This window comes from Mercenaria mercenaria, chromosome 15 (assembly GCF_021730395.1).
Source record: "Mercenaria mercenaria strain notata chromosome 15, MADL_Memer_1, whole genome shotgun sequence".
Lineage (NCBI taxonomy): Eukaryota > Metazoa > Mollusca > Bivalvia > Venerida > Veneridae > Mercenaria > Mercenaria mercenaria.
The window spans coordinates 27,402,524-27,412,356 of record NC_069375.1 but is presented as its reverse complement, the minus strand read 5'-3'; positions in this window follow the sequence as shown (position 1 = coordinate 27,412,356).

Here is a 9,833-nt window from a genome sequence, read left to right as displayed (position 1 = left end):
ATCTGGGCATTTTGTACGGAGCCCTACTTTTTCGTTTTATTACAAGTATCTTGTACATTCCTTGAATAATACATGTGCTGTTTCGTTTTATCAGTCCCCTACTGGTTGAAACCAGTTTCGGGGACTATAGGAATGCGCTTTTCATGTCATTCCATCATTCTGTCATTCCGTCCGTCCGCAATATCGTGTCCAGTCCATAACTCTGTCATCCATGAAGGGATTTTAATATTACTTGGCACAAATGTTCCCCATAATGAGACGACGTGTCATGCGCAAGACCCAGACCCCTAGCTCAAAGATCAAGGTCACAATTGGAGGTCAAAGGTCAACAGGGGGTTTTCCTGTCCGGTCCATAACTTTCCCATCCATAAAGGGATTTTAATATTACTTAATTGGTACAAATGTACCTTATATAATAGGACGATGTGTCATGCACAACTTGAAACAGACCCCTAGCTCAAAGGTCAAGGTCACACTTAGCAGTCAAATGTTAACATGGCATGAACATTCTATACATAGAGCGTGACGTCACACATTCCGTCTAACATTCTATACATAGAGCGTGACGTCACACATTCCGTCAGTGCGACAGTATGAAAGCGCTACCGTAGTGTACACAATGATGGCATGAACAGGGTCTGTTTCGTGACCGTTCCATAACTCCGCCATTCAGTAAGGGATTTTAATATCACTTGCGGCACAAATGTTCCCCATGGTGAGACGACGTGTCATGCGCAAATCCTGGACCCTTGGCTCAAAGGTCAAGGTCACAATTGGGGGTCAAAGGTCAACAGGGCTTTTTTCCTGTCCGGTCCATAACTGTACCATTCTATGAAGGGATTTTAATATTACTTGGCACAAATGTTCCCCATGATGAGACAACGTGTCATGTGCAAAACCCGGACTCCTAGCTTAAAGGTCAAGGACACAATTGGAGGTCAAAGGTCAATAGGTTTTTTTCCCTGTCCGGCCCAGAACTCTGTCATCCATCAAGGGATTATAATATTACTTGGCATAAATGTTCCCCATGATGAGACGACGTGTCATGAGCAAACCCAGAACCCTAGCTTAAAGGTCAAGGTCACACTTTGAGATCAAAGGTCAATGGAATTTTTTTTCCTGTCCGGTCTATAACTTTGTCATGCAAGACAGGATTTAAATATCAGTTGGCACAAATATTCACGTGAATGAGACAACATGTCATACGCAAAACCCGGGCCCTAGGTCTAAGGTCAAGGTCACGCTTGGAAGCCAAAGGTCAGATACAAAAATGTCTTTGTCCGGACCATTTCTTCTTCATGCATGGAGGGATTTTGATGTAACTTGGCACAGATGTTCACCACCATGAGACGGATTGTCATGCGCAAGAACCAGGTCCCTAGGTCTAAAGTCAAGGTCATACTCAGAGGTCAAAGGTTCAATTTAAGAATGACTTTTTTCCGGAGCATTTCTTTTTCATGCATGGAGAGATTTTAATGTAACTTGGCACAAATGTTCACCACCATGAGGCACCCTTTTTACTATAAATAGATCATATTGTTACTTTTTTATTACTTGCCATTGGGAAAAATCGAGACCACTTTTCTGTGGTACAACATGCATGTTACATCGAATGTATAGGTGTATTTTGACCTATGTCTACCTGGTAAAGAGTTTTGTGTGAACATATAATGGAATCTTTTCGTGTGTTTTAAGGAATAATTTCCCTTTGGTGTTACTATAAATAACTTATATGATAACATTTTTTAGGTTTTTATATATATGCAAATTTTAATCCAAGTGTTTTGTTATAACATATTGTATATATAGTACAGTATTGTTTATACATCATTGACAGATATCAGTTCATTATGTTATACTGCAGTAGAAAAAATAGGTGCCTTCCAGTAGGGGACTTTGTATTGCATGGCAATACTTCATTCACTTGTTTCATTTTGTCACACATGTCTTGTTACTGTTCATGTTTTTAAAATTGTGTTAATCTTATTTTTATCACACGCTTGAACTTGAAACTTGAAAATGTTAATCAATAAAAACTACTTATGCCGGTGTAATGAAGTATTTCGACCCCCATAGAATAATGACCCCCCGGTCATTATTCTATAGAAAAAGTGACCCCCCGGTCATAGTATTATGACCTCCAGATCATAGTACTATGACTCCCCCACGTGAAGTAAACTGAACCTCACGAAGAATATTGACTCCCATAAAAAAACGACCCCCGGTCATTTGGTCAAATTTAGTGATAACTCATGTATCTAAGGCCTAATTGCTGCATTTTATGCCCCCACTTGGGGGAGGGGGGGGGGGGCATATAGATTTGCCCTTGTCCGTCCGTCCGTCCGTCCTTCCGTTTGACCATTAGCCCCAGATACCATCACTTGACACAGAAATCAGAGCATTCCGCAACGGGAAAAGGGATTCTATTTCTAGACGCTGTATCTTGGTGTATACATTTTTTTCAGGAAAATAACAATTCACAATACGTTCACAAAACACACCAGTGTCAATAATCCCTGCAAACTTCGGTATGAAGTAATTCTTCAGAAGAAAACTGCACAAGAAACTGCCAGCATAGAACTTAGTATTAATAGAAGTTGCAATACTTAGCAGTGGCAGTAAAGTACGGTAGCGGCAACAATAGAAAGTAGTAGTAGTAGTAGTAGTAGTAGCAGTAGTTTTAGTAGTGACAGTGGTAGTGGCAGTTGCAGTAGCAGCAGCAGCAGCAGAGGAATAAATGACAGCAACAACAGCAGCAGGAGAAGAAGAGGTAGATGTACAAGACGTATTAGTGGAAGCAGGTATAGTAGTATCAGTAGTAGCAGTTGTAGTAGTAGTAGTAGAAGTAGTAGTAGTAGTAGTAGAAGACGAAGACGTACATGTAGTAATAGCAATAGAAGTAGCGGCACCAGTAGTAGCAGTGCAATCAAAATGTTAACTATTGGCAATGGAGGGTATTAGAGTTGTAGATCTAGTAAAATTGTCCGTTAGGTTTGGTGGGGATCTCTTTTTAATAGATATTATCGTCGAAAGTCTTTTTAGTAGCCGGTGTTTTACACGGAAAGAGTAACTTTTTTAAATAGAATAATGTCGGGAATCGATATTATATGAGAGTCCGAATGTAGTAATTTCGGCAGTGAGTATTTTACATGGAAGAGTCACTTTTTCTATAGAATAATAACCGGGGTCGTTATTCTATGAGATTCGAAGGGAGTCATCTTTAGGGAGTCAGTATTTTACTTGGAGGGGTCAGTTTTTCTATAGAATAATGACCGGGGGGTCGTTATTCTATAGAGTTTTCAAAGGGTGTCAGTTTTTTATAAGGGGAGTCAATATTTTACAGGAAAGGAGTCACATTTTCTATAGAATAATGACCGGGGGGTCGTTATTCTATGGGGGTCGAAATATTTCATTACACCGGCATTTGACAAAATGCTGATAGGGATTGACCCTTTTTACCAAAACGTTTCACTATATTTTACACTCTATTCCCTCCTTGAGAGAATCGTGTTGCAGATTTTTAGAAAACAAATTGTTTCAATATTATGACCTGTTTTCGTAAATCCTATATATACCATTGCACATCGAAGGACAGAAATGATTTGAAGACAGATATCAAAATTCTGTGTTACGGTACCACTACATGAAACACTCTGAAACTGTTTGGGTGCAAGGGATCACTAGCAGTAAGACTTGGTAAAAATGATGATGAGTATTATATTTTATTACTTTTAGCGACCTATATCTATTTGTAGTAATAACGTTTATGACCCGCTTTGTTATTTTTGTTTTCTAAAACCTTTCCAACATTGTATTTGCTTTTACTTTCTTAATAAGGTAAAAATATACCGACCTTTAAAAGGTCATAATGCCTTTGTTTATAATGTTGCTGTCACATTTTTTTTGTTACGAACATAAAAAGTATTTATTTCTAGTTAAAGTCGTATTTTCTGTTATTGTTTTCTCCAATATTTGTCAAAGGTTTGAATATTGATAAACATAGTATCTAGAACGCTTTTTTTGAAGCCATTGTTTTTATTACTTCCCTTTATAGATCTATGTATGAGTTCATGTGCCGGATTGAAAGTATTACTTTCCTAACCATGTAACTATACATGACATTTATAATGAAAATTGCCTTATCTGTTTTGAACATTTTTTTTAAACGCAATACGGAACGTAATGGTTTTCATAACTTTGAACTCAATGGTCTTTCAATGATAAATTATTTCGTGTTTGTTAAATTATGATGTACGCCTATTCACACGTTTCTGATAAGCATGTCTAAACACTATTCAAGTGAATTTATCCATATTCTTTTTATATCGGTTATTGCACCGGAATGTTGTCGATTTTCTATAGGATTTAACATAAAGTACTTCAAATATGATAAAGTTTACCCTGCCAGTGTTTTTAAAATCGGTAAATGGGAACAACTTAATCGTCCTAGCCATTTGCAATAAATATATGAGTGTAAATATCACTTAACACTTATATATACTGAACAAAAAGCTTCACTGAAAATGTAGTTTTTGGCTAGCTGCTTTGTTCGGCATACAAAAAGATACCATATTTCCTGAAATTACGACACTGACATGTACAAAGGAGGTACCATATGTACAATGGAGGTACCACATATCTTAGAATGACAGAATTTACAAAGGAGGTACCATTTACAAAGCAGGTACCATATATCCTGCAGTTACAACATAACTAAGACGAGTAATGTTATATGAGAAAAGAAAAAAATATCTTTGAGAATACAGATTTGTCTTCTGGGAAATTTTCACACATGTATTTTTTTCTATGATTATGTGAACTTCTGGATACTTTCCAAATGGACTGTAAACTTAGTACTATCATTCAAATACTATGATTTTGATTCAATTATTTTACGTTTTATTTATGCAAAACTAAGTTGTAAAAATCCAAGAAAGGACAAAGACTGCTATATCTTTATATGACACGTAATTGTACAGAAAGTCTAAAACACTTTCGATGTAACACAATATAAAGTCTGTATCAGACGTACCTACCAGTAACACTTTAAAAGTCAACATTGTATTTCCTCCATATGTCTGGAAGTCCCTGGTTTGTATAAATATATTCAGTCTTGACACTGGGGCCACCAATGTCTTTCTCGACTATATGCTTTGGCATGCGGTCCCTTACACTACTGATGTCCTACTGTATAGCCATATACGACGTAAACCTTCTCTGGTTCCACCGTCTCCGCTTCCTTTCATGCATCCACAACTGACACTGTAACATGAACGCCTTTCAGTATAAAGCTTCTCTGGTTCCACCGTCTCCCCTTTCACGCATCCACAACTGACACTGTAACATGTACGCATTTCAACATAAAGCTTCAATGGTAATTTGCTTCTCCAAAGGCATTCCTGCAACAAACATTTTTGTACTATACCTTTTTGTTTAATGTTTAGGAAAGACCAATCGTAGCGCTACCGTGGTCAAGAAGCCACTATTGCATATTAACAGTAATCGCCAGCGGTTGCATTATTTCATCTCAGGAAGTCATCGTAGTGGATTTAGGAAGGCCGGTGAATCATCCGTGTATGACAATGTTAGTTTAGTTTAAACATATTTTATTGCCAATATATACATATATAAACAGATAACTACGTCAATTGTACATATAATAGGCAAAAGGGTCGACCCACAAGTTCTCGCAACATTAGTAACGGGTCTTCCCTAATGCAAATATTTACATATTTAATCTACAACTATGGCAATTAATCAAGTACATGTGTGGTAAATAATAAATTTACAATATTACAGCTACAAAAAAAAGGAAAGAAAAAAAAAAGAGTTGAAATATGTATAAGGTACATGTGTACTTATATAAACAAACACATTTGTGACTAGTGGCAATGTATAGATAGATGTAAGAGTATAAATGATGCAATTAATTTGCATTAACATTTACTACATTTGGGAAAAAAAGAATTTAAAAAAAGAGAAACGAGTACATGTGACTTAAGATGTAAGAGTACAAAAAAGATGCAATTCAATTGCATTAACATGTACTACATTTGGGGAAAATGAACATAAAAAAGAAACAATTGGGGTCTTGTCAATAATAAACTTTTATAGTTATATATAAATAAATTGAATAATATTGCCTGCTAAATAACGTGAGTCTCAAAAGCGTTTGGTTGATTTTATGTAATGCTGGACTGAGCAGAATATTTTGCAGTTGTCTTCATATGACAATTCGGAATTACCAACTAAAAGAAGTTGGGTATTTAAAGGATGAAATTGCCTTAGATCGTGGAAAAGTTTAATCTTTTGATTTGTATATTTCGTATAAGTGAAAAGAAAATGTTTAACGTCTTCAGTATCTTCTCCACAAGAACAGATTGAGTCCTGAGACAGATGGTTGCAAAATAAATGGAAATTCAAATTACTGCACGCGTTTCTAAGCCTTGCATGAATTATAGAAAATTTTCTTTCTCCTACAAGATACCATTTTGGAGTTTCTGTAGTTGGAAAAACGGTCGTTTTTAACAATCTTTTAAAACTTGATAAGGTGTTTGTGGCTCTTATTTCAGGACTCAAATTGTTCCATATATCAATAGCAGAAGGCACAAAGGAATTAGAAAATATTTGAGTTCTTCGACTGAGGATTATATAATTTTCAGCGTTTCTTAAGTTGTAATGTGTAGAATTGTTGACAATGTTTGGAAAAAATATTATTCAAATACTTGGGCGCATCACCGTTACGAATTCTAAATGTGATTAAAAGTTTTTGATATAATCGTCTGTCAGATAGTGAGAGCCAGTTAATTTCCTGATATAAATTTTGAATTGAGACAGACCGGGTAGGTCCAGTTACAATACGGGCTGCTTCGTGTTGAATTTTTTCTAGTGTTTCTTTTTCGTACTGAGTACAGCCATCCCACACTACAGAAGCATATTCTAAAACAGGTCTTAAGAAAGATATATATATCTGATAAAGAGTGTGTCTATAAGGAGTGTACTTTAATTTTCTCATCATGCCTAACAATTTTGAAGCTGATGTAGTTATTTGGTCAATGTGGTCATGCCATTTTCCATTTGAACTTAGTGTTAAACCTAAGTGTTTATGTCGTTCAACAAATCTAACAGGTACGTTATCAAATGTCAAATATGGTTTGTTGATATTTTGTTGTAAAGTAAAAAATATTGCTTCTGTTTTATTCGGATTAAAATCTACAAGCCATTTTTTAGACCAAGCATTTATCATGGCAAGATCATGGTTAACAATTCCTTCGAGATCAGTCAAAGAAGATGTAGTACATGCTAAAGAAGTGTCATCCGCAAAAAGACGTGCAATACATAACAAATTCTCAATGATGTCATTAACATAAACTAGAAAGAAAAGGGGCCCAAGGACTGAGCCTTGAGGCACCCCGGCATTGACGCTGAGAGGTTCAGATAAAGAAGACAATAATGTTAGGAGGGCACTCTTACTTCCACTTACATTAAAGGTGGAAAAACAAACATTACATGGCATCATTAACTCAATTTGTGATTTTGATTGCTTACTAGGTAATTTAAACTACAGAATGGTAACAAGACTGAGTTGACCAATTGCTCTTACCCGACAAAAATAAGCATTCTTTCATTTTAAAAAGCAATTTAGATGAGAATCCTAAACGATTTACAAACACTGCGTTATCTATAAGGAAAGTTTTCTAAAATGTCTGTTATGAATATAATAATGACCCAATAACTTCAGAAATAAATATTTTCTTAAATATTGCAGTGGAATGAATCACTATCAAAATACTCTTTATTTTTACTGAGAAGAATCAGTAAATTCTACATCCGCATGCCTACGTAACTAGTGAGAATTGGAGGAAACACTGGTCTATAGATAAAGTTTGTGTGGCGGACGAAAATAGTAAAAAAAAGTGTCTTTCCTTCTTGACGAAGATTTATAAAACTCCAGTAAGATTACTGACTCAGTATCCTAGACCAGAGGAATGCACTTTCTTTTATGATTTATGCGCCTTATGGTTATTAGCGAAAACCCTATCCGAATCGATAGAGATATGCGCGTACAATGTCAAGACGTAATAAAAAACACTTTTTTTATTTTCAACTCAATAGATATGATATTTTTAAAAGTAGGCACAAACAAATATTTATTTACAAAATCGCGATTTCACTTGCATAGTTAAAAATCGGTGACGCAGAAATGCTTATAAACGTCAATAGTTATATAGCCTATAATTCAAACATTATAATATAAGGCAAGATGGACATCTATCAGCATAATATTTTAGCTTATAGCTTCTTACACAGGCTAGAGACTCCTTTACGCTTTGTGTTAAAGCATCTGTAAAACTCTTATGATACGAATGTGTTATTTCCCTAACCGGTTTGGGCACTAACATATCCCTCGGGATGTTGCAGATGCAATAAAATGAAAATGATGTCATCAAGTTACTTAACTGCGAACGAATTTAAATGTGAATCTGCATTGGAAGAAGCAATCTATCTAAAATCTACGAAAGAAATTATGGGCATTCGAACAAGATATTTAAAAAATTGTCATGTAATCAGTGTTAGAAATGTGTTTATGATTAAAACTGCACGTGTAAGGTATTCACCATAAAATTTATTACCTCTTAAAGTAGGTAGTAGTTACAGCGGTGATCGCAATTTTGAATAAACCCTATTACTATATTATATTTAGCTCTGATTAACATCTTTATAGCGGGTGTCATCGGGAAACTAAATAATTTAAAAGCAAAATATAAAAACAATTCTACGCATGGATTAGTACTTTGAAATGAATAAATAAATATGTTTTATTCAGAAAACGAACAGAAGTTAAACCAACACAGTAAATATATTTTTTATAAATTAATAAATCCTGCTTGCCGATACTCATTTCAGATAATGCTACGCGTTAAACATCTTTCATTGAATAATTGCTTATGGTCATTATTTTCAATGTACAAGTATTACACACTGAACATTCTCTGCCTAATGTTAACGAAATTACATCAAACAGTAGAAACAGCTATGGAATTCTGCGCATCTCGATGCCAAGAGACTATCCTTACAATTTATTTTTCCTTTTAAGTTTTTGCTTTGACAAAAGTGCTGCTAACACAATATTTCAAATTCTTACAAGTTACAAAAATGGAGATCTACCCTGCTTCAAAGACGTTAGACACATTAAGGTTTCAGTTTGTATGCCTCGTCGGATGTAAGTTGTCTGCTCTAAAGAACGCATTTCGGCAACTCCATGCCTGCACTGCTCTTCATAAACACACCCCACACTGCTCATTAACATCACACAAACAAGGACAAAGATGCAACTGGAATAACCTAGACCTATGAACACATGAACACAGTTCCCATAAAACGAAACCCTAAAACAGTGTATATGATAAACATTTAGCCTACTGTTGGCAAGTTATTCTGCTTGTGCAGGCTGGTCATGGTCTGCACTGTTCGCTATACAGTAAATTTTCATGTAGCACTCCTTTGAATAAGAAGTGGTACTGCCCAAAATTCAATGATGGACCAGTCCATTTTAGAAATTTAACAGGATAAAGGTTAACATTTACAAGAAACACATTAGATGAATAAAATAATTTGACAACAAGGATAGAACAGACAAAGAAAGGAACACTGTCATGCACCGCTTTGGAACGATAAATGTCTAGACACCACTGAGGAGTTTAAAGCGGTTAAAGGTCGCTCTAAACTTCACTCTTAATCCGCAGTATGTTCCAAAGTTGCAGGACAGTGTAATTAAAAGTTATCCTCGCCAGTTGAATCCCTTACACTTACATATATATGTAATGATGACA